Here is a 27,538-nt window from a genome sequence, read left to right on the forward strand (position 1 = left end):
TACCATTATCTCCCAACTGGGTTGCTATAATAGACTGCGGCTAATTGGTCTAATTTCTACGCTTGCCCACTGACAATTTCTTCTCACTGGGGAAGGAGAAAAAAAAAAAAAAAAGCAAAGCTCTCCCTTTGAATAAAAGTTAAAACTGATGTCCTTAAAATGGCTTATGAAGCCCTTTGTAATCTAGTTTTCTTTTTTACCTCCCTCTCTAATCTTTCATTAGCTACTGTCTGCCTTGCTTATTTCACTCCAGCCACCTCTGACTGCTTGATATTCCCCATACACCAGTTGTGCACCAGCCATAGGGCCTTTGCACTAGCTACTCCACTTAGCTTAAAACACTCAGCAGATTTTATAGCTGACTTCCTCACCTTGTTTAATCACTTATTCTATTATCACTTTTCAATGAGGCCTACTCCAGTTACATCATTTAATACTGAGTACTCCATGCCCTCATTACTTCCACTCCTGCACATCTTGCTTTACTTGTTGTTTTTCAGCAATAATTTAATAATACGTATCAATTCTTGTCTTTCTCCCACTTTATAAGCTCCAAAAAAAGCAGTCGCATCATTTTTACATTTATTGATGTATTCCAGGGGCCTAGATACAACCAAAAACAGAGTAAGGTTATAATATCCACTACTAGATTAAACACAGAAGAAAAGTTGCAAGAAAGATGTGATTGGCAGACTGCCAAAATTTATTGAGAAATCAAGTGAAATCTAGAATGGTTTCTGAATCAGCCATGGTTCCTTAAAAGAAGAAAACAAAGACAATGAAGATGTTGATAAAGTTGAAGAAGCAGAAAATGAAGAAGGATGAGAAGAAGAGGGAGAAGGAGGAGAATCTGGAGGTTTTCTGAATAGGAAGAAATACAGGACTCAGAGGCTTACACAAATATTGAGAATCCTTAAAAAACTCAGTAAGTCCGGGTATAGGAATCATAGTGCCTGGAGCATCACAATGGATGATTTTCTGGAAGATTCTCTAAAACCTGTGACAAATCTCACTGTCTGCCAAGACTTGAGAATTTACCTTAATTTGCCTCCTGACAAATCCCTTCTGCCTTCCAAATCTCAAATGAATGTGTTTCATTAGTGGAATATACATAAATAAGTACTGGGAAGGGAGTCTAGAAAAATCTAATTTCAAGGCTTTCAGCTCCCGTTGTACTGGGAGGACCCACAACCATTGAGAGAACCACATTAAAGATAAGCATATGAAAGTGTTTTGAGGATATTTAAGAAAAAAGTATGAGATTAAGAACACAGGCAGAAGATGTCCTTTAGACAAGCTGAAAGATCCTTTTTTTGCTGACTTAAGAACTAGAATGACATTACTGTAAGCCAATATATATAGGTGCAGATTATTAATTATATTTTTTTTCTTAAAAGGCACTCCTTTTCTTTAAATAAATAAGAAAATAATTACTCAGAGTAATGAGAAAGAGAATGATGTCCCAAACTATCAGAGTATTTCCTGAGGCACAAGTGCTAAAGGGGCCATGGATAATTTCTTAACAGTAAGTCACAATCATTAGTTATTGAATGAATGAATGGCATACTGAAGATTCAAGAAGCACTAGAATATTTTTTTAAATTTACTTCATTAATCAGATTTACTTGCTGAATCATATGCACCATAAATTTATTTAATTACAGATGTTCCCCCCCACACTGCCTATTATCATCTTACAAGTTAGTTATCGCCACAAAACACATATGGAGAAACACTGTCCCAAACAATGTCCCAAACAAAAAATTCTAAAACAATTAATGAATATATAGAATTGTGAATTCTATGATGAATTCTATGGATTTTTATTGTATTTTCTATTACCTGGTAGATATGTATGATTGCTATTAAAATTTACATTTTTTAGAGGTTCCTTACTTGATGGGAGTTTTAATTTGGGGATAATATATATTTATATTCCAAGTCAAATGGAGCTGCCATATTTCTAATCTGCTATATCTTACTTCTGTTTTGCCTTCATATCCCTGAAACTGTCCATGAACATATGAGGCTTTCACCTCAGCTTCTATTCCCATTGCCATGGCTAACCTCTCATTCTTGAAAGAAAAATGTCTTTGCTCCTTGATAATATTTTGTTTGTGATTTTCGACTGTAAGTTCTGAATGAGCTCAGTAGTGGGAATAATACTGAATGCTAATTGGGTTTTGACACCAGACGGATTAATCTTGTCAAGCAAAGATTCTAAGCAGTCCTATCCTGCTTCCAGCAGGAGTATAATTTTCTTCCCACCTGACTAATTGTGCTGGTCTTACCTCTTCACCCCTGGTAGAATCAACAGCCTTAGGAATGTGGAACACTCTCCGCCTCCATCTGTCATTTTCACCGTTCAGTCAAAATGAGCCAAATCATTTTCTCTTCCCTGTTTTAGAATTGACATAACTGTAAAAAGAGAAAAGATGGGAATTATGAGAAACTATCATCATTTTATATCTGTATATAAGATTTCAGCCAAGATAAATTGGTCTGGAACAAATATTTGAACACAGCAAACCGTAACTGAAAAAAGCCTCACATAAATATATATCTTTAACCAAGACAGGAAAGGCTTAAAAAGTATAAATAAGACATGAAAGTGTCTGATATCCTCAATTTTCCATTTTACCCCTGTAGATTTTTCAGTAAGTATAAAAGGAAAGACTGGTCCTCAGTTCTTGGTTGGCACCCCATGAAGCCAATTGGTAGGGAGTTTTTATCTTTCAGAAAGGGCTTTGTAGGGGTGTGATCACTGGGAGCATAAAAAAAGAAATACAGCAGAAGAATTGCGATGTAGAGATGTGTTTGATTAAAAGAACAAGCACCATAATTCTTTGAAATTCTAGTAAATTCAAGGTAAATTTGAATACGTATAATTGAAAAAATGATTATAAAAGCTGCAAAAAATCCAAGTTAAATTTACTGAAAATTAATGAATAACCTCTTTTTATTTTCCATGAATTATTTGGAAAATCATCTTTATCATCCTATATTTTTAAATACACCTATGAAATGACCCAATAATTGTTAATCTTATGATGTATTCTTGAAATGCAAACGTGCATGCGATTTATAGTATAAAGGATAAATTAAATTTTTTAAAATATTGTCCTATTAAATGTTATTTTAGGATATGAATGACAATGGTCCTTAATAGGCTGTCTGTGAACATCTCCTACAAACAGTTTTACATTCTTGTCTTGTCTAATATGTTTAAAATATCTTTAATCATATAGTGACTACAATGAATAATTTTATAGTTCAGTACTTTATAACTTTTATTTAAATCACCCTTATATATATTTTGCTTGGTACTTTTAACAATTATATGTATTCAAATTTCCCTTGAATTTACTAGAATTTCAAAGAATTATGGTGCTTGTTCTTTTAATCCAACACATTTCTACATCGCAATTCTTTTAGCGGCTCAGAACATTTTGTGTGTGCTTGCATTTATATCTGCTTTAGCTTGTTATTTATTTTGTGACCCAAAAATTGTTTAAAAGTATGTTATTTTCCAATCATATTGCATTTATTTGAGATCCATTACTATTTACATTTTTCCCAGAAAATACAGAAGAAATGAATGGCATTGACCTTTTATAACCATTTTTTGCCTATTACACTACTTATTCATTTTTTTATTACTATTACACTACTTATTCATTTTTTTATTACTGTCCTGTGGCATGTTTTATTATTATGTATGTGCCCATGGATTGTTACTTAAATACTTGATACTTCTGCTAATTAGTTAAGGCTTCACTTACCAAGGTCTCTTAAAATCTTACCATATCCCAAATATCATTTTTTTAACTGATCTAACTTCCTCTAGTTTTTCAGCTTTATATCAATGTATTTTATGGATCTGTTAGGTTCACAAATATTTGTGATGGATGTACATCCTTATTCCAGTTAATTTTACCAGTAAATAAGGCAACACTTAGATCACTAAAATCTTTTGCCTTTTCCTTGAGCACTTCCCATCTCCCACTCTCTGTGTGTTTGCATGTTTACCTGTAGGTTTATTGTCAATTTTAGATAACATACTGTCCGATCTTATTTTATCCAATCTGAGAAGTCTATGGGTTTTAGTTTGTGAGTTTAAAACAATGTCTTAACATATTAACAAATTAACATATTAACAAATAATGTTAACAGAAGTTGTTTCCATTGGATTAATAGCTATGCCTTATATTTTTGTACCTATGGTATTCTAGTACTAAACAATCATTTATATTAATTTAAACTAATTAACTGACAAAGTAATCAATATTTTACATACAAAAATACACACATACATGCATACATGCATGCATGCATGCCTACATACTTTCACAAAATTAGTGTTTTAGAATACTCTTATTTTTTCATTTGGCCTAAAATGAAACATGGTCTGGAATAATATTATGTATTTTTGAAAATAATTCCTTAAAAATTCCTTGAAAATAATAAATTAAGAAACTATTAAAAGCCAAAATATTTTACACTCAATGTTAAAATATAGAAAGTTTGAAAAATAATTAAAAATTGCAACTTTTTTGGGAAAAACTTATAAATTGTATAAAATTATATAAAATAAATTGTATAAATTGTATAAAACTTGTAAATTGGGAATAGTAATAAAAAACTACAGTGGTTATAAGGTCAAATTACTTCACATATGTATGTAACAAATATGCATACTAAATATATTTCTATACACATTCACATATATACACCTGCATACACACACACCACACATGTACATGTGAATTTATGCATGTGCATTTGTGTGCAAAATATCAGTTATACTTAGCACACAGCAAGGACTATAGAAATCTTAGCTGTAGCTATTATTAATATGCCTAAAGGAAAGGTCAAATATCAGTCTTGATGAGTTTATTTAATTGGGGAAAAGGTGAAAAGTAGAAACCCCAATGCACCACACTAGTTTTTATTATTTTAAATAACACTTTTATTTTAGAATAGTTTAGAATAGTTTCAGATTTACAAAAAGAGTTGTGGGCATAATGCAGGGCTCCCATAAACCCACCACCAAGTTTCTGCTACTATTAATATCTTACATTAGTATGGTGTACTTGTTGCAGTTTATTTTATTTATTTATTTATTTATTTATTTATTTATTTATTTATTTATTTATTATAGTCACAGAGAGAGAGAGAGAGAGACAGAGACACAGGCAGAGGGAGAAGCAGGCTCCATGCACCGGGAGCCGATGTGGGATTCGATCCCGGGTCTCCAGGATTGCGCCCTGGGCCAAAGGCAGGCGCTAAACCACTGCGTCACCCAGGGATCCCCTGTTGCAGTTTATAAACCAATATCAACCAATATATACATCATGATTACTAAAGTTTGTATGTTTTTTTTTTTTTTTTCAGATTTCTTTGGTTTTACTAAGTATCCTTTTCTGTTTCAGGATTGCATTCGGGATAACCTATGACATTTAGTCATCACGTCTCCTTAAGCTTCTCTTGTATGTGGCAATTGTTGAGTGCAGGTGAAATATTTTCTAGAATGTCCCTCAGTTGGGATTTGTCTGCTGTTTTTCTCATGGTTACAGTTTGGGATTTTTTTTTGAGGAACATGAAAGAAGTGCAATTTTTAATAAATCATATCAATGTTACATACCATCCACATGAGCTAACACTGTTGATGTTAATCATCTGTCTGAAGGAGTGTTTATCAGGTCCCTTCACGTAAATTTACTTTTTTTCCCTTTTCCATATTAAACTCTTTGGAAGAAATTCACAACCCACACTTAAAGAGTAAGGAGTTGTGCCCAACTTCTGCAAGATAAGATTATCTACATAAATTACTTGGGATTCTTTCACATTGGATATGTGTCTCTTTCTCCCCATTCATATATTGATCCAATTATACATTTATGTCAGAATGGATATATAGCTCAAATATTGAGCTAAAATATAATACTATTTTATTTAAATTCTTGCTTAAATTTTCCCTGCCCTTGGCTTGAGCTCCTTCAGTTGTCTTTGTGTTCCTTTCATGTACCTCCACTGTTGTGAGCTCATTTATTTAACTTTCTCGAGAACATTCTTACTTCTAGCACTACAAGATGTTCCAGGTTTATCTCTTATATTCTTTGACCTGCCTTGCAATCATTGATTTTTCCAAGGAGTCCTAGTTATTTTTATTGGAGAGTGTTATTCAAACCAAAGTTGGGGTGCTCAGTTTGCTTGTTGCTTCTGGGCCTCTCAGCTGACCAAGTAAAGAGTATAAATGTCTATACTAATTGGAGTATAGATACACACACATATATACATACATATTTCTTTTTTATATACATACATATTTGTATATTTAACCATCTCTATCCATATAAAACTAAACACGAGTTTATACTTTTGTTTCAAAATTTAATCTATTGTCCCATGGACAATCTAACTTCAACCTCTTGCTTATCTCTAACATCTCACTCTAATACTAAGAAGCCTGACATCCACTTTTGGCATGTATTTGGCTCAATTTTGGAGCTATTTACCATTTAGTTAAAATAGTTTCAGAGCTGTTAATCCATATTCCTGTGGAAAACACCTTATCAAGTAGAACACAGTACTTATGAATAGTTCCTTTGCCATTAGTCTTACAGACTCCATTCATTTCCAAAGTTATTTAGATTAGTACCTTATAGTGAGGTTATATCATGCATTTGTAATACCAGTAGAATATCTTTTCAAAATATGCATCAAATCCTAAGATTCCCCCAACTTTCTACATAATTAAATTTGCTTACATTAAGGTTTACTCTTTGGTTCTGTGTGTTTTGACAAATGCATAGAATCACTGATCCTTCATCGTAGTATCATTCAGAACAGCCCTTTAATCTAAAAATATTCTTTGCTTCCCCTATTGAAATCACCCTTCCCAAACCTCACCAGTAATCTTTAGTTTAAAATCTTGGTAGTTATGCGTTCTTTAGAATGTTATAGAAATGGAATCCTATGGTATATATTATACCCTTTTGATACTAGTTTCTTTCATTTAGTAATATGCATTTACTGACAGCTTTTATTTTTTCCTATCACTGAATAGTATTGAAATGTATCATAATGTCTTAGGTTGTCATTCAATTCACCTATTAAAGTACATCTTATTTATTTCCAGCTTTTGGTAATTAGGAATAAAGCTGCAAAGAACGTTCATGCACGTGCTTTTTTGTAGACATAAGTTTATTCATAATTGGGTGAAAATCAGTACAGCTATTATTATTGGATCATACAGTAAGATTACGTTTAACCCTGTAAGAAAGTACTAAAACAGTCTTATAAAATGTCTGTACCATTTTCATTTCATTCCCATCAGCCATGAAGAAGAGTTTCTATTGTTTTGCATCCAAACCAGCAATTGATACTGACAGGTTTATGGATTTTCCAATTCTAATATTTCTATACTGGTATCTCATTATTGATGAGCCTAAGGAAAGCAATTTATTTTCAGTTTTCTTAGAATTTTCTTGTTGGAAGAATAAGGGTGACAACTTTCAAGCTCTTTACATGTCAGAGTTAAAGCCAGAAGTCTAAAAAAAGGCAGTTTTGATCATCCCTGTTTGCTTGCCACCTGGCCAGGCATTTCCTGTAGTCAGGATATCACTTTTACAACATTAAGAGGAAAGAAGTACAGAGTGACCCACTCAGTTTTGTCTAGCAGTAATTCTTCAACAACAGGAGTTCCTTGACACCTATACTGGCAGTTCTGTATGAGTTGCTGCTGACTCTAGAAAGTGGCATGGCCTTATTGTACTGAAGCTACAAAAGTGTATGTGAGCAATATCAGAATTTAAAAAGATTTCCTCCATTACTCTCTTAGAACTACCTCTAACTTCTCTCTTTAGCAAACTTTAGCCACCTGGCCCTCCCCCTAACCTTACCTTGAACAAGTGCACAGCAATTCAATAGTTATCTATCACTCTTTCAGAATTTCTTATAATTTTATGGTTAGTAATTTTTCTTTTTTTTAAGATTTTATTTATTTATTCATGAGAAACACACACACAGAGAGAGGCAGAGACACAGGCAGAGGGAGAAGCTGGCTCCATGCAGGGAGCCCGATGTGGGACTCGATCCTAGGACTCCATGATCATGCCCTGGGCCGAAGGCAGGCACTAAACCGCTAAGCCACCCAGGGATCCCTAATTTTTTAATAAAATAACTCTGAGTTTCCATAGACAACATCACGAGATGTATATGTATGTGTATATTTGTGGGTTCTTTAAATAAATTAAATGATAATGCAGACTGGCTAGTCAGGTACTCCAAGGGTAGTCCATTATTTTATCAGAAAGCCCAAACTCCAGATATGATTTATACATGTATTTCAGCTACTTTAATCTCTGATCAAGACCAGAAATGCTTCTAATCAGCATGGTGAAGGTCAGATATAGGTTTTAATTAGTGAAATTAATGGTTGATTAATAACCATTGTAAGAATTACTTATGGGTTCCCATTAGCAAAATTAAAAGTATTCACATTATGAGAATTGGCTAAAATACTTTAGACACTCTAGATATGCAACAATATGTGTAACCTAGATTCTTGGGGAAGGCACCTGTGCTTAATCCCTAAATGACCTCTAGTCCAGTTACTGTTACGGAGCATTTCCTATCACCTCATGTTGACCACAGGAGTAAGCAAAACCTGCCTCTGAAAATGAATCTATAATGAACTCATCCTGTAGTTCAGTGACTGAAGTATCTTAAGGAACAGCAAACTAGGACCTAATCAGGTTTTGAGAACAAGTTTTATGAAACTTCTATGTATGTGTGCAGACTTACACATAAACATTTGTTGGATAAAAGTTTATGGTGATGGCAAAGTCTGTTTAAATATCATTTATTATAAACCATGAACAAGGCAATTTGGAAATAACTAAATCTCTTTCATTCTTAACCAATGGATACAATCATTTTCCAAAAGAAACTAAGAACCAAATTATAACCAAAACAACCAAATTAACTGAGGTTGATGTGCAATACTTAGTTCCTGAAATTTACATTCATCTTTAAATCTACAGGTCCCCAGGGTTGATTTTTAGGAAAGGGACCAGAAGACTAGAAATAGCTTACTATATCCACAAGACCTGGAAGCACTGTTGTTTCTCTGCAGTATAAAATTATGTATTTTTAGTTCAGTATAAGATTACATGCTTTCTGCGAGACCAAGTTACATATTTAAGTGACTTGGCTTTAATATTCTGCTTAGTGAAGCGTTTGATTTTAGATTATTATTTAGTGAACACTAGAAATTATTATCAGTAGTGTGTTACAGTAAGTTTATTCTATTTTCAGTGGTATTTAACTTGCCTATAATTTGAATTCTTATTTTATATAATATCCTTCTTAAAATATTGCTTATTAAAATTGCATGTACTGTATGCTACAGAGAAATATTTCCCCCTTCTTTTCTAGAACTAAATCTTGTAAACACTCTACTTTTCTCTACTTATGAATATTCAAACAGGCAGTCTCTTCAGGAATATTTTCTACACATGTATATTGCATAATAATTTATATTAAAATACACAATTATTTTTCTTTTCACCATATCCAGATAATTGAGGGAAAACAGAAACTGAAAATAATTAATTATAATTACTCTATTTATTAATTTTTTCATTTTCTGGCATGCTATTGACATAGAAAATAGGTAGTGGAAGAAATTGAAAATATGATCATGATGTGTAGAGATTACATTGTCCATCTAAAATCATAGTGGATCCCAGTGCTTTTATGCTAAAATTATTTTTGTCTGATGATAAGTTACCTCCTTGTTTCCAGAAACCATGAACTTAAGCAATTGATCTTAGAAGATCAATAAATTCTATAATTGATTTAAACAATACTGCTATGTCTAGAGGTTTTGAAATCCATCAAGAACTTTTCCCAACTTATTTTAATTTTTTTAGGATAAAACAGTTTTGGAATTGATGTGTTTTTATTTTAATGATTCTATAGAAATACTATAACAAATGAGTGAAGTGCAATGTCCAAATATTTATTGCTATTTTCAAATACATTCATGTCTTCAAAGACGGGGCCTGAAAATGTTAAACTGCAATGAATAAAACATAACCAACATGCCAGAAACCCCCTCATGCACCCTCTCAGCAACCATCTACTCAAAGACATCATTGTTCTAACTTCTAACATTATAAACATATTTTACCTGTATCTCACATTATTAATAGAAACATGTGATCTATATTCATTTTTTATATGTCCTTTTCCATGAGAAATTATATTTTAGAGATTCATCATTATGCATGTAGTTCATTCTTAATGCTGTACAGCTATTTACTGGTTGATGAGTATTTGGATTATTTCAAGGTGAACTCTTAATCCTCTTTATCTATTTCCTCCAACTACCCACCAACCTTTCTTCTGGCAACCACCACCAGTTTGTTCTCTGGTTTTGTCTCTTTTTTCTTTGTTTGTTTGTTCTTAAATCCCACGTATGAGTAAAATCATACAGTATTTGTCGTTCACTGAAGGCATTTCACTTAGCATTAATCCTCTAGTCTCATCATGTTTTGCAGATGGTAAGATCTCACCATTTTTTATGGCTTAGTAATAGTCCATTGTATACATATATCACTTCCTCTTTATCTATTCTTTTATAGATGGACATGGGTTGCTTTTGTAAAAATGCTGCAATAAACATAGGGGTGTATCTGTAAATACTGCTCCAATAAACACAGGGATGCATACATCTTTTTAAACTGGTGTTTTCATTTTCTTTGGGTAAATAGCCAGTAGAGGAATTATTGGATCATACAGTAACTCTATTTTTAATTTTTTGAGGAACCTCCTGTTTTACACAATTGTTTCCCCAATTTGCATTTCTGCCAACATTGCATGAAGGTTCCTGTTCCCTGCATTTTCACTAACACTTGTTATTTCTTGTCTTTTTAATTTTAGCCATTCTGATAGGTGTAAGAATGATATCTCACTGTAGTTTTGATTTTCATTGTTTATGATGCCTCCTTTCTTTACAGAGATAGAAAATAGAAATGCTATCTGCTTGTTGTCCCTAATGTAATAATATATTCTATTGAAGAACATAATATTTTCCATTAAAAAAAACAGAAATTAGGGGTCCCTGGGTGGTCCAGTTGGTTAAGCATCCAGGTCTTGATTTTGGCTCAGGTGATGATCTCAGGGTCATGAGATTAAGCCCTGCTTCAGGCTCTGTGCTCAGTGGAGAGTCTGCTTGGAATTCTCTTTCTCCCTCTCTCCCTCTGCCCCTCTCAACCTGCTTTCCCTTTCTCTAAAATAAATAAATAAATAGATCTTTAAAAAAAATTAATCGTGTTTAAATTAAACATGAATTTTCCAAGTTGAAACCATTTATTATTAAAATTTTTGGAGATAATTTACTTCCACATATCTCCTTTACTTTAATTATCATATATACATTTTTAAATGTATGCACTGTATTCCACTCCTTTATCTTTCTTTCTTTCCTTTTTGAATTCTGTAGCTCTATGAACTCATTTTTGTTTTGAAATGAATAAAACTACATTTTTTAAAAAGGGCAATTCTACTGTTGCCATTTTGTTGCCTAAGATATGAAAGCTATGTAAGTGCCATAAAATTCTATAAAGAATTGAAGACTTCCCTGTAAATCAATTTTAAGGTCAGTTCTCTTATCCTTGATGACTGAAAATGCACTTGGCCTTGAGAAACTTGCAAGCAAAGGATGTGGTAATTTTCCATACTTGTTATCTGATGATAGATTTTAGTTTAAAACTTGTTTCTTTCATCATTCCAAAAAAGCATCAAATTTGAATTTCCTCAGAAGGTTTATTTTTCCTATTTTATCTTTCTTTCCAATATGTATTGATATTCTCAATATATATTTCAGAAGATTGCTTAAATACTGATTCACAAAGAACTTCATGTTTTATTAAATAGTTTTAAATATTTTAACAAATAATTTCATAATGCAAGTACAGTACATTGATGAAAGTTGAACAACTTTGGTGTTGTGTTTGTCTATTTTGGAAAACATTAAATTCAAGGGAATTTTATTACTTTGTTTTAAGTTAGTAATTTTAAAAATGTATAACTAATCCAGTATTCATTTTGGGAGATTCCCCTCTATGTATAGTATAATTTCTTCAAATAGGATGAATTTCTTCCTCACCAGCTGCTTTTACAGAACATCAGTGACAGGCTATCTAGTTTTTGCTCTGCTACTTCATGCTTCTTGATCTTTGGAAAAGCTATTTAACCTTTAGTTTCCATTTCTATTTCATTACTTACATCAGAATCATGAACTCTTATTTTGCAGATTGGTTCATAATTTTTTTCATCATAAAATTCTCAGAGTTTTACATGGTAGCAATCAATATAACTGTCATTCTTTGTTCCTCAAAAGCACTAACCAACATCTCCAAAGCTTTCCTGAGTTAACGTATTTTGAAAAAGAATTATCTCTAAAATTTTAATTTCTTAAATTCAGAGGATAGTTCTGAATCTCATAATCACTTATTAACAATAAGCATTAACTTATTAATATTTTCAAAAATCAAAATTATAGGAGTTGGAGAATGCAGTTAAGGATAGATACCCTCTAAACCTTGTATGTTGAAACCAAAAAAACACCCATGTGGCAGTATTAAGAGATGGAGCTTTTGAAAGATAGTATGAGATGAGGTCACAGGATGAGCCCACATGAATGGGATTATTACCCACAGAAGAGTCACAGGAGAGCTTGCTTTCCCCTTCATGCTCTCTGCCCTGTGAGGATATAATGAGAAATCAGCAGTCTACAACCCAGAAGAGGGTCTTCAACCAGAACTTGATTGACCATGCTAGCACTCTGATCTCGGACTTCCAGCCTCTAGAACTATGAACAATAAATTTTTGTTATTTCTAAACCACCCACTCTATGCTATTCTGGTATAGCATTTTGAATTAAGAAAATAGTGTATTTTTCTCCCACAACTGTATATAGAGATTGTGCTTGATAACAGCTTTTCCCACATTTTTACCTTATGAATAAGGCTAAATCTTTATACAATCTAGTTTTCTTGTGGTTCTCCCAACCATTATCCTCCATGGATTTGCTAGACACTGAGAAGTTTATTGATTTTTCAAACACTAAACTTGATTCTTCTAGTCTTTTATCTGTATTTCATTATATTAGTGACTGTGATTTAATTTTATCTCACAACACTACCACTAATATTTATACGATGAATAAAAAATGCTATAGGTAATATGGGAATTATATTTAAACATGAGAAAAAAAGCATGCACTCATCTCAAGTATATTGCAGCATTTCCCAGGCCCAGCTCCCAGAAGGGAGGAAAAAAAAACACCTTTAATAAGAATATTTTCTTGACAATATGATTTATCCCTATTTATTAGTAGAATTTCTGTCATTGGAAAAAAATGGTTTTCTGCACTTGGGCTATGACAAGTTAGCAATGTCAATGCTTCTCTGGAAGATTGGAATTTAACATTTTAAAGGTATTTTTCTTTTAGATCCTCAGAGCTTTACATTCTTTCAATTCAAAGATACAAAATAGAAAACAAATCCTGGAAATCTGTAAATCAAGCTTATTTGCTCCATCTTTTTCATTTATAATTATCAGCATAATATAATTGATGAAACAATACACCCTAAACATTTATACTCTAAGCTTTTTTCTTAACGAATAGTAAGTAACTAGTATGACCCATTCTCATCAAAGGGAGAAATTTCTTTATGTGGGGTCAAATAATCTAAATATCATTAGAGGTCACTATTGCAATTGCAGCTGGCACCTAAAAAGGAAGGAGAATCTGGAATATAGAAAATTAGAAATAATTTAGCAAAGGAACTTTAAGAACAAAATAAATTGTCGTTGAGAATAGCTATCTGTGCAGAGAGCCAGAATTATTTTTTTTAATAATAAATTTATTTTTCATTGGTGTTCAATTTGCCAACATACAGAATAACACCCAGTGCTAATCTCGTCAAGTGCCCCCCTCAGTGCCCGCCACCCAGTCACCCCCACCACCCGCCCTCCTCCCCTTCCACCACCCCTAGTTCATTTCCCAGAGTTAGGAGTCTTCCATGTTCTGTCTCTCTTTCTGCTACTTCCTACCCATTTCTTCTCCCTTCCCCTCTATTCCCTTTCACTATTTTATATTCCCCAAATGAATGAGACCGTATAATGTTTGTCCTTCTCCGATGGACTTATTTCACTCAGCTTAATACCCTCCAGTTCCATCCACGTCGAAGCAAAGGGTGGGTATTTGTCATTTCTAATGGCTGAGGAATATTCCATTGTATACATAGACCACATCTTCTTTATCCATTCATCTTTCGATGGACACCGAGGCTCCTTCCACAGTTTGGCTATTGTGGACATTGCTGCTAGAAACATCGGGGTGCAGGGGTCCTGGCGTTTCATTGCATCTGAATCTTTGGGGTAAATCCCCAGCAGTGCAATTGCTGGGTCGTAGGGCAGGTATATTTTTAACTCTTTGAGGAACCTCCACACAGTTTTCCAGAGTGGCTGCACCAGTTCACATTCACACCAACAGTGCAAGAGGGTTCCCTTTTCTCCGCATCTTCTCCAACATTTGTGGTTTCCTGCCTTGTTAATTTTCCCCATTCTCACTGGTGTGAGGTGGTATCTCATTGTGGTTTTGATTTGTATTTCCCTGATGGCAAGTGATGCAGAGCATTTTCTCATGTGCTTGTTGGCCATGTCTATGTCTTCCTCTGTGAGATTTCTCTTCATGTCTTTTGCCCATTTCATGATTGGATTGTTTGTTTCTTTGCTGTTGAGTTTAATAATTTCTTTATAGATCTTGGAAACTAGAGAGCCAGAATTCTTACCCAGAGCATCTAGCTTTAAACCCCAACTCTTGACACTTCCATTCAGGGGCGACAGCAATGAGCAAGAGAACTTGGTAATCAAAATCCTTTGAAATATTTCAGCTTTCTGTCAATGGGTGTAATTTGGAGGTTAATCTAATCTCCTTTCAACCAGTATTCTCCTCTGAAATAGAGATAATCCAAGTACCTCCCTCATAAAATTGTTGTGAGCTTCAATAGACTAAGTGACAGACTATCAGCCTTGTAAAGTGACAAATAAGCATGAGCATGTGCATTTAATCTATTGTAAACAACTTCAAAAAAATGTTCTTCAGATTAATAAGAGCTTGGCTTTTTTTGTTTTGTTTTTTTTCCTACTATTCACCCCCTTTTCCTTGTAGCACCAGCCTTACCTTCCCAGGGTAAATTCAGCTATCTCAGTTTGCCCCACAAACATCACATGACTGTGCTCTCCTTTGTTAACAGAAATGTATCCCTACCCAAGTTTCTGAATCACAGCAATCAATCAGTAAACACTGAAAGTGTTTAGGACTGCACCTTCCACTAAAAGAAACTACGAATGTTTAAATTCAAAAGGCTTTTTTATGGCACTTAAGATTTCCACTGATCCAGCCTCTAAAAACTCCTACACACTCCTAAGGTTTAGACAAGATTGTTCTGAATGATCTGTTTTGGATTCCTGTTTCCTGGGAAGCTGGTTTCCTTAAAGATTTCATGTGTATATAAACTACAATGGTCAGGCTTTAGTCAAAAACACAGAAACTGCTTGTATTATTTTCCTAGGGCTGCCATAATAAAGTACCACCAATTTCGCGGCTTAAAACAAAAGACATTTATTTTCTCAAAGTTCTGTAGGATAAAAGTCTGAAATCAAGTTGTGGGCTGGACCATGCTCTCTCTGAGACTGGGTAGAAATCTTTGCCTTTACTAGTTTCTGGTGGTGGCCACCAGTACTTGGTGTACTCTGGCTTGGAACTATAGGTATCCATCTGTCATCTGTCTTCTGTCCTCACATGGCATTGTCTCTGTGTGTCATCTGCCTCTGCATCTCCTTTCTTCTTAAATGGACACTAGTCATACAGGAATAACAGGCCACCTACTCCAGTATGACCTCAGCTTAACTAATTAAATCTGCAAAACCCTATGTCCATATAAGGTCTCACTCTGAGGTTCTGGAAAGTACTCGAATTTGGGAATGGGAGGACACAATCCACCCTCTCTTGTTTTTGGTTTCTTTTGTTTTGAATGCCAGCATGAAGTTTAATCAGGGATTTAGATATATTTATAGCTAATGGAGGGTTGTAGGAATAATGGTGAGGAAAAGCAGGGGCACAGAGAGGCTACGATCAGTGATTTCAGCTGCCTGCAAAACCAAATTGACTGTATCTAAGATGGTGCCCAAAAATTCTGGAAGCTACCATTGCTCATCTTGGCTGCTTCAAGTCTTGAAATGGATGATTCTCAAAAGCATACCTAAAAGTCATGAAAAACATTCTTCCATTTGGCAATGCTCATACCTTTTCATGGCTGCTACCACAAAAAGAAAGCATCTCTCTTTTGTCTTCCAAATCTCTTTAGAAGATTGTTGTTCTTCATTGTTAAACTGAAACTAAAATGCTACTCATAAGTCAGTTGAGGAAGTATAGCTGCCAGTCACTCCATATCCCCCAACACTATTCCTACAAGGGGGAGTGTAAAAGGGTGAAGAAGGTGTGGAGTACCATATTAAGTACCTTTCCCAGAAAGGTCTCTTATCACCCTGCTGAGACAGTGACTCAATGACTACAGTGGAATATAAATATCTTGTCTTCCCTTTTCACACTGTCATATAAGAAGTTCCTAGTAATCACTGGAAATAATTAATGAGCATCTCCTTTTTGGATGAACAACTGTCATAAATACAGCATAACTAGCATTAGAGAATAAAAAGTGGCCTTAAAAATGGGTAGAACTAAAAAAAAATAGTGGGCACTAGGTATAACAGAATGGGGTTGTGATATATGTAAAACTATGAACAATATACAATTAGGGAAAAATAAAATGGAGATCAGAAAAAAAAAAAAAAAGGAAAAGGGGTAGAACTCCTGGAGAAAAAGGTTCTGCTATTTTTCTTCCAAGGTAAAGTCAAGGATGCATCTCTAATCACAATAAAATGGGAAAGATTCCTTTATTCCCAAAACCCATCCATGAATATCCATGAGCCTCGGCTTCCTGTCAAGCTATTCTTGTTACTTAATCACAAAAGAAGATAATTGTAGCTTCTCACACAGTACTCTAATCATTGGGCAAGCTCTAATTTGGTTGAAGATATCCAAGAAAAGATCTAGAGCCTGCCCTCAATCAACTATTTAATGAATTCATATTCATAGTTTTATATATATATATATATATATATATATATATATATAAAATAAATGTACATAGGTAGCCATAAACACACACATACATACACAATATATAGATATAGCTAGATAACACATAGCTTTATAGCTATTTATGGGGTGAGGGCTGCAGGAGGAGAAGGAGAGTGAGAAGGGTATAGAGAAAGAAAAAGAGAGAGAAATTAATTTGAGTAGATTCTAGAAGGAGAAAAATAACCGCTTTGCTTTACCAGGCAAAGTAAAGAGCATCACATATTCTTTATTGGCCCCAACCAGAAATTTTAGACACTCCAATATATGACATTTCTAGATACAACTTTAAAGAGAAGAGGAGCCAAATTTTCTGAGCTGAGTACAGGTAAACTCACAATGATAGCTAGGATCAGCACAGAACAAGTGTTATTTAACTCTTATTAAGTATCCAAGTATCCTTTAGACTCTGTCTACACTGGTTAAGCAAAGTGAAAAAGAAGGTAGTGTTCCACAAAGTGTTGTCTTCAATCTATTTATGTTCTATCAAAGACTCTCTGTGGAGAGATCTTCATTTGGAATAATTCTTTACCTCATGCATTATGCAAAACACCTAGAATATTTAAGTTGGTAATCACAACAAAATAAAATGAAATTATCATAAGAATATGTCACTCTACCTGTTGGCACATAGTGGGAAGGAGGGAGAAGTTAACATTCCAAAACGAAAATCTTTCAATTTCCTAAGCATATGTACATCATTTTTTATTTAAATTTTGTTTAAATCAAAATTTCACATTTTATTTTATTTTATTTTATTTTTAATTTTTATTTATTTATAATAGTCACAGAGAGAGAGAGAGAGAGAGGCAGAGACACAGGCAGAGGGAGAAGCAGGCTCCATGCACCGGGAGCCTGACGTGGGATTCGATCCCGGGTCTCCAGGATCACGCCCTGGGCCAAAGGCAGGCGCTAAACCGCTGCGCCACCCAGGGATCCCAAAATTTCACATTTTAGTATTTTATATGAATAACTGATGAAATCATTTTAATGCAACAATACATTTACTGCATAAAATGGGTTATCTCTTCCAACCCACAACTATGAATACCTGAATTGCTCTATCATATACCTCACCAGTAGGAGCAAAAACAAACAAACAAACAAACAAACAAACAAACAAAAAACATAGAAAAGAGATGACACTTGTTGGGGTGGAGGGAGGAACAATTGGAAGGAGGTAGTCAACAAGTAAAAATTTCTAGTTATATGATAAAAGAGTATTAGGGATGCTAGTGTACAACATGATGAAACACTGGTATGTGATATATAAGAAAGTTGAGAATAAATCCTAAGAGTTCTCATCACAAGAAAAGTTTTCCTTTATTATTTTCTTCCTTTTCTTTTTATTGTATCTATATGAGAAGATGTATGTTAGCTGAGCTTATTGTAGTAACCATTTCACATTATATGTAAATCAAGCCACCTTAAATTTATACAGTGATGTCTGTCGATTATTTCTCGATAAAACTGGTGGGGTGGTGGTGGTAGTTCTCATCACAAAAAAAAAAAAAAAAGAAAGAAAGAAAAGAAAAAAGAAAGGAAAGAAAAGAACTTGTCAGCTGTTGGTATTATTCTTAAAGTAGTCAAAAACCATCTTTGGAGGTTGCTAAAATAAGTCATTTCTAACATATTACTTCTAGAAATAAAGAAGTTACTCACTTGCATTTATTTTGTTCCCTTTCTTACTCTGTTCTTCCTCACCATTTTTCATCTAAATTGCTCAAATAGAGACAAAACAAGTGTATAACTAGGTCTTCCTTCATCGGAAGAAATAAGAGCAATCAAGGCATATGACTCACAATGACACAAGCAGTAACAAAAAGTCACCGTGATCTTTGGCATGGGTCCCACCAGAACAAAAACTGGAAGCTAAGCCTTCTCCAAGGCAATTTCAAACCACTTATATTTCCAATAATCTTAAAAATTATATCAGCTTTAGAAACTGGTCTTTAGAATTATCCACTTTTCAAGGGGTACTTGAGTTTTTCTAGCTGTCATCAAGTTTCCATGGTTACAGAATTTCTCAACCAATTATCCTTCTTGTGTAGTAGTGGTTAAGATTTTGGTATCAGGTATCTAAGTCAAAGGCACTGTAGTCTGTGAGGAGTTTTTCTACCAAGTCCCCTTTATCCCATCCTCTCTTACCTGCACTCATGGGATCCTGGCCACTATGCCAAATCCACTAGAGGAAAAAAAGAAAAAAAAAAAAAAAGTAGGTCCGTACCTAGGCAAGGGTTTGGGCCCACATTTCCTAGCAATTCAGCCAAACATTTAGATTTGTTAATATGCTGGCAAACGCTTAAGTATCTAAAATACTAATAACCGAAAGTATAATGGAGCTATTCATCTGATTTTCTTTTTTTTTTTTTTTTTAATTTATTTATGATAGTCAGAGAGAGAGAGAGAGAGAGAGGCAGAGGGAGAAGCAGGCTCCATGCACCGGGAGCCCGATGTGGGATTCGATCCCAGGTCTCCAGGATCGCGCCCTGGGCCAAAGGCAGGTGCCAAACCGCTGCGCCACCCAGGGATCCCTCATCTGATTTTCTATACAGAGAAAATATATTTGAAATTCTCTGGTGAATTTTTATAGGCTTGAATCACCATACATGGCAGAAACACCATTTCTAACTTAATTTAAACTCTATTTACAAATAGGAAAGGGTCCTACTCACATGGTGTAATAATAAAACATATAAAATAACATATAATAACATTTCAAGTAGTGAAAACAGCATAAATATGATAATATAGCTTCAAATGAAAACCTGTTACCTATTATTAAAATAATATATATAATATATATAAAAACATAAATATTTAATATAATTATATATAGGGCTCTGTGCTAGGTGCAGAGCCTGCTTAAAATTCTTTCTCTCCCTCTCCATCTGCCCCTACCCCAAACCTTTCTCTCTCTCTCTCTGTCTCTGAAATAAACAAACAAACAAACAAATAAAAAGAAAAGGTTATCTCACTGGTAGGAAGACAGAAAAGAAATTGGGTTTATCTTTTTTAAAGATTTTATTTACTTATTTGAGGGAGAGACAGAGATAACGAGAGAGCATGAGCAGGGAAGATAGAGAGAAGCAGGCTCTGTAAGCAGCCTCGGGGCTCCATCCCAGGAGGCTGGGTTCATGACCTGAGCCAAAGGCAGATGCCTAACCAATGGAGCCACTCAGGAGCCCCAAGAAATTTGAATTTATTACAATTATATAAAAAGTCTACTTTTATATTATATTTATAATATAATTATTCATAGAAATTAGCCACTTATAAACCACTTAATTTTATTTAATGTAGCTTTTTTCAGTGCTACCAACTGGTGATTCACAAGCCAAGGTATGCTACAGATGACCTTTAGAAAAGGTATCCTTGGTTTTCAACATCTGACAACAGAGTAAATTATGAAATAAATCATTCTAAAAACATACTATTAACACGTTGCCATTGTATTTCATTGGATAACTAGGAGTCAGTAAATACATATTTGCCTTAATACAAGATCATCAGCAACATTTTAAAGATTGGAAGTCATTACTAAAGGACACGTTAGTGTACTCTGAGAAATGACTAGGAAGACTTTAATACCAAAATTGATGAAAGTACTAAAAGTCCTGCTACATTTTAAATATAGGTTATTAAACTTTTCAAACCTTTCCCTTTGCAAATCATTTTTATTTTTATATTAATTCTATCAGGAGGATAGGTCATTCATCTACAATATTTAAGATACCTTAATTTTAGACAATTCTGATTTAAAAGGAAGCTGAAAATGCCAGAAGATATGATTGATAAAATACTATATTTCTAATTAGTTTCTGATTTTATATCTTACTGCATGCAAAATGATATTACACCATATTTTATTATATGAAACCTAAATTGCTAAAATTAGGCTCCTTCTCTAATAGCTTACGTTTGTCTTAATTTTATGAAAATTTACATGAAAATTTAGCACAGATTAAAGCCTGACAAACAATAATGTCAACAGAGATAAGTGTTGTTGAATTTTTGTACTTCTATATCTAACTTTTCTTCCCTTAATATCCTGAAACAATCAAGAAGACATATTTATGAAATAAATTATAGTCTAACTAAATTTCTTAGGGTAGAAAGCATTTATGCGATTTCAGACCTAGTATAGCTGAATCAAATGACTTTTTCTGACAGGCCCAATAAATTCTGACAATAAATACTAAGACAAGGTAAAGGACTTAAAGGATTCAGATACTTAGGATTTTTCTTTTTTCTTTTTCCTTAATAGACTGATACAGTAAAACAACCCAAGAGTGAGACTGGACCTTTAAAATATTGGACCTTTGCCTTTAGGCTTAAAAGTATTTTCAGTTCTCACTATATAACCCCATATAATAGTATAGATTCAAAGCCTCCTATTCCTGGTTAAACATACTCAATTAAAGCATGAAAATTTTAATATCATTACAGCCACGTCCCTTACCCACAAGGTCATAATGGAGTAAAAGGTATGTTGTGTCAGCCTGTGGAAAGGTGTGGACAAAGACACAGAGGCTCTGCTAGAAGTGACACAGGACTCCTTCACTATGGACACACAGCATTCTGAAACTGCAGGCTGTGCTTTCTCTGAGTGCAGTTAAAGGCTTTTTTGCTTTGGTCTACAGCCATTTCCATACTCCAAAAATGAATCCAGTTTTTCAGTCTTTGTGTCTCTTGAGCTAGTATCATTATGGATACTGGAACATTCATTTCTTGAAACAGTTTTTTTTTTTTTAAGTGTTTTTTTTTTTAAATTTTTATTTATTTATGATAGTCACAGAGAGAGAGAGAGAGAGAGAGGCAGAGACACAGGCAGAGGGAGAAGCAGGCTCCATGCACCGGGAGCCTGACGTGGGATTTGATCCCGGGTCTCCAGGATTGCGCCCTGGGCCAAAGGCAGGTGCCAAACTGCTGCGCCACCCAGGGATCCCGAAACAGTTTCTTTAAGTCAAGATAATACTTTCTTTTGATTTCTCATCTATTTCTTAAATCAACTGTTTTTCTTCTTCCTCTTCATCTCTCTTTTAAAATTGAAATGCTTAAAAAAATTGAAGTGCATAAAAAAACACTCTTTCACATGCATTCTTCACTTTCATAGACTCTTTGCCTTAACTAGAGACTTGGACAATAAATTGACATCTACAACTCAACAGGTCCAACACAGAATTTCATTTCTTACCTGAAGGTTCTTTTGCTCATGTACTATCGATCTCAATTAATGGCATCTCTGTTCTTCCAGTTACTGGAGTCAAAACTTTGGATTCATCTTTGATTACCTACTTTCTCTAGCTTCCCACATTTAATCAGAGGACACTGCTAGCTCCATCTTGAAATAATAACTATAACCTGACCGATTTCTACCCACCACCTCCAATGCTACTCCTCTGGTCCAAGCTACAGATATTCCTCATTTGTTTTATAGCCTTTTCATTGTTTCCCTTTTTTTACTCAGGGTGATCCTTTCCCCGTAAGCCAGAAATATCCTTTAAAAGCTAGGTTAGATCATCTACATCTCTCTGCTCAAAACCCTTTAATGTCAGTCCAATCACTCAAAACAAAATCCCAATGTTCTTCCCCATGCCCCAATGTTCTTTCAGTGTCTCAAAGCCTACATAACCTGGCCCAATTTTTTACTCTGGCCTTAGTTCCTATAATTCTCTCAGTATTCATTCAGCTCCAAACACACTGAATCTACTTCCATTTCCTAAATCCTAAAGATTCTCATGCCTTGGGAATCTACATTGGCTACCTCCCACCCCTAGAAATCTTTCCCCCACCTTCTCCCTCCCTTCAGTTCTCCACCTATATGTCAATCTACCTTTCATCCTTTCCAGACAACATGACATAAAATAGGCACCCCTTTCCACACTTTCCCACTCAGACATCTTTATTATTCCCCATAGCATTTACAACTATCTGATATTAAATACTACTTGTCATGCTATATATGAATATTTATTTATTTCCTACTATATATTTATGTATCAAAATGAAATTTCAAGCTCTCATAAAATTCATGTTTTACTGGGAGGGTATAGGTAAGTTACATATTTTTAAAAATTGATAAATTTTATACTGTAAAATTTCTACTAAGTGTAATAACATGGGAAAGAGAATTCCAATTTTGAAAAAGAGGCAGTAATTTCAAGTATGATCATCAGGAAAGGATTCATTATGAAAATGGCATTTGAAGAAAGGCTTGAACAAAAGAAATGAACAAGTCATGTATATCTAAGAAAAGTATATTCTGTATATATGAAGTACTCAGCAAATAGTCCCGCTTTAGGAATATTACTAGTGTGCCTGAGAAACAGCAAAAATGCTGATGTAAGTAGGTATGGTGATAACAAGGAGGAATTACAAGTACTGAGTAAGAAGTACTGCAAGTTTAAGTACACTTTTTAGGACAGGCCTCCTTATGAAGATACATTTAAGAAAAGCCCTAATGAAAGTCATCTACAGGAAAGAGCGTATTAGACAGAAAAATAGTGCAGGGTCTCTGAAATAGGAAGATGCCTGACATGCTGAGGGAAAACCAGAGGCTGAAATAAAATTTGGGGAAAGATGAAATCAGAGGCATTTGGGCCCAGATCACTTAGCATCTCTCAGAACAATGGGAAAACTTGGCATTTGTTCTGAGTCTTGCTTTTAGTTTCTGAGGAAACTATCAGGGGGCTTTAAGCAGAGAATTGACATAAGCTAATGTGCATTTTAACAATATCATTCAGGCTACTATGTTGAAATATTCCTTAGGTAACATTGACAGAAACAGGAAGAATTTGAAGTCTATTACACTAATCCAAGTGAGAGATGATAGTGGCTTAAAGCACAGTGTTAAGATTTAGCATACAGCGGAAAAGTGAGTACTGAAAAGATAGCAGGGAAAGAAGTAAAGGCAACTATTTTAAGGAGTTTTGCTCAAAACGGGAGGAAGGAAGTAGTATAGATTTTGAAGACAAAGCACAGTCCAGGTGGGAAGGGAAGCATCCAAAATGAGAAAAACAACAGACTACTTGTATAACAATGAGAAGTGGTCAGAGATTAGACATAATTTGAGAATCAGGTAACACTTTCTTTCCATTGGTCCACCACACTCAAATGAATAGAATATCATGAATACAGGTACCTTGTCTCTTTTCCTTGCCCCCACATCCCCAGGGCCTACAAAGTGCCTAATACCTAAAATGTAATCCATAAATATTCGTTGATTAAATCAATAGCAAATTATGGAACTGCTGCTTAACTTACTATAAAAAATTTTAATGCTATTTCCACTAGTTCAATGAGAGGGGACTGAGTAAGACTTATGAAGAAGAGCTGACCAAAACAATTGCACCATGCATTAGAAATAAACCTCACTTCTCCTAGAAATATTTGCCATATCTGCTACTGTGAAATTTCAAGATCATAGATCTCCTTTAATATGTTGAACAAATTTTACCAAGTCCAATAACATTCTGTGAAGGCCTACTATGTACCAGATTGGGAAAAAAAAAACTAGAATGAAGAAGATATAGCTCTTGTCCACATAATTTAAACAGTTACAAAAATTAATTCTGCCTTAAGTAGGTTAAATCTCAGAGACAGGGCCACACTATAGAAAAGCTTTCACAGTTGGGTAGGATTTTGTTAGATGGAAAGAAAGAATGTCATCACAGACGTAAATAGTATGATTAATGAATATAACCCATGCATAATTGGGTATGAAAAAATTAGGTGGAAATATTCCCCAATCTGCAGCTGGAGGAGTGTTTTCTGGTATAACACAAAATATAACTTAACATCATACAATCGAGGAGACAATTTTATGTGTAGAGCCTATTTAAAGTGATTTTTTTTAAATCCTAAATAGCACAACAGCAACAACAACCACACTGAAAGCAATTCTCCCTTTCCTGTAGTTTACAGAGTACATAGTAAATAGTGCCTGGGACAGTTTCAGTTTATTCTGCATCCAGACACCATTAAACCTTTGATGAATGCTATAATCCTTTCCCACAAAAAATTTAATGCACATTTGTGCATGCACACAAAATTTTGCACACAGTATCATGTGAATTATAGAGAGTCCATGAAATACAACAATTAGTGACCATTTTATTTTATTTTATTTTTTTTAATTTATTTTTTATTGGTGTTCAATTTACTAACATACAGAATAACACCCAGTGCCCGTCACCCATTCACTCCCACCCCCCACCCTCCTCCCCTTCTACCACCCCTAGTTTGTTTCCCAGAGTTAGCAGTCTTTACGTTCTGTCTCCCTTTCTGATATTTCCCACACATTTCTTCTCCCTTCCCTTATTTTCCCTTTCACTATTATTTATATTCCCCAAATGAATGAGAACATATAATGTTTGTCCTTCTCCGACTGACTTACTTCACTCAGCATAATACCCTCCAGTTCCATCCACGTTGAAGCAAATGGTGGGTATTTGTCATTTCTAATAGCTGAGTAATATTCCATTGTATACATAAACCACATCTTCTTTATCCATTTTAGATTAATTATACACGAGACCTACATTTTGCAGAGCTCACTGAATGAGGCAATCTTCGTAACAATGAATTGCTAAGGACTACATCATTAGGGAAGTTGAAGCACTCACAAATATAAAAATTGAGATGTTTCATATAGTTTTAAATAATTAGAAGCAAGAATATCAAGGATATCATTCTTCCAGGAGCTTTACACAAGTAATTAATTCTTCCTCAATACAAATTTCTGCGCTATGATTATTATTATTACGATTTTTGTAAGGAAAATAAGAGACAAATTTAGCAATTGTCATAGTTATGTCAGTAAATGCAGTTGAGCTATAAACCCAGATGGTTTGTCACAGAGCATGCTGAATTAATCAAAGTGCTATAATTCTTTTAACAAAGAGACCCAACAAAAACTGATAAAGGATCACTAGAGTAGATCAAAGCAGAGAATACTATCTATCTCACACTTGGTTAAACATTTCAACCAAGTTTGAGGGGAGAGAAAGTTGATGCTTTTCCCAAGTCCACTGAAGATAATGTGCTTCCAGTATTGGTGGGACAGGTTGCTACAGAACAACTCACCAACTGAAAAAGAAGAGCCAAATAAATATTTGAAAATGTCAGAGTACTAACAAGGAACTTCTGGAACTTAAGGAACCAAGATCCAGAAAAGAAAGAGAATCACAGAAAGGTACAACTCAAATTTTGCACTTCTCTCTTTGAGGAATTTATGGAGCATAATTTATGGCTATGAGTTTGAGAAGTTAAGCCGTTATTGTACAGGAATAAAGAGAACAATACTGGAGTTCAAAGTGCATGAGTAAGGAAGGAGTATTAGTTCAATTCACATTTGAGATCTACAAAAGTCCACATCCTCAGAGTAGGGATAAAACCCTCATGAAGACTGAATATCAGTATCCCAAACAGTCAAATATATAACATAATTAATGTTCACCAATGCTAATTGGGTGTGCTAGGGTGTGCTAGGAATGTGAAGAAGGAAAAGTACATAGAAAACTATGCTTAAACAGTGGCAAAATTACTAAAACACAAAGCAAAAAGGTAAAGCAAATACATATGCACAGTAGGTTTAAAGGAAGAAAAGCAAACTCCTTTCCTAACTAAAAAACAGGACCTAGAAAACAAGGAAATCATATCTTCATAAAAGAAAAAAAAAGAGATAGCTATGAAGCCACAATTCTACATCCAGTAAAAATATCCTCCAAAAATTCAGGAAAATAAAGATATTTTCAAAATACAAAGCTGAGAAAGTCACAATAAAGGTAAGTTCTCCATGATAAAACAATGATCTCATACAAAAACCCAGAACCACTCAATGAAAAATGTAAATATATAACCAATTCTACATAAGCATTGCCTATATGAAGGAAAAATCATAATATCTTGTGAAGTTTAAAAAAAAGAATAAAAATATATTATGGATATCTATCCAGAAGGTTAGGGTGACATAAAGTTGAGAGTTTCTACTTGCATTATTCAGTAGTGGTAAAAATCGAGATTGTATGCTACAGAGAAACACTAAGAACTCATAAGTATTGTATGTAGGTATGTATAAGTAATAATTGAGTGGAAAAATAAACAGCAACAAATATGGTTTAATCTACACGTAGACTAGAAAGGAAGGAAAAATACAGAATGGTGAAACAAATGAAATAACATCTTAGTAAAGTAGATTTAAATCTGATGGCAATCTTTTAAAGAGAAGATATTAGAATATTTTAATCTCAATAC

The 27,538-nt window shown here is 34.1% G+C and overlaps 1 protein-coding gene across 6 annotated transcripts in view; it reads right to left on the reverse strand.

Annotated features, from left to right (window-relative positions):
- The window catches only part of LOC144287938 (uncharacterized), a 388,349-nt gene that overhangs the window by 187,510 nt on the left and 173,301 nt on the right, over positions 1 to 27,538 (reverse strand). For 4 of the 6 annotated variants that reach the window (XR_013355789.1, XR_013355788.1, XR_013355794.1 and 1 more), the window contains exon 5: positions 2,292 to 2,418. The exons of the other annotated variants lie outside the window; for them this stretch is intronic. The gene's annotated coding sequence lies outside the window, so the exon portion shown is untranslated. The remainder of the gene's footprint in view (positions 1 to 2,291; positions 2,419 to 27,538) is intronic. 6 annotated transcript variants of the gene reach the window in all.

The sequence above is a fragment of the Canis aureus genome, chromosome 17 (assembly GCF_053574225.1).
Source record: "Canis aureus isolate CA01 chromosome 17, VMU_Caureus_v.1.0, whole genome shotgun sequence".
Classification (NCBI taxonomy): Eukaryota; Metazoa; Chordata; class Mammalia; order Carnivora; family Canidae; genus Canis; species Canis aureus.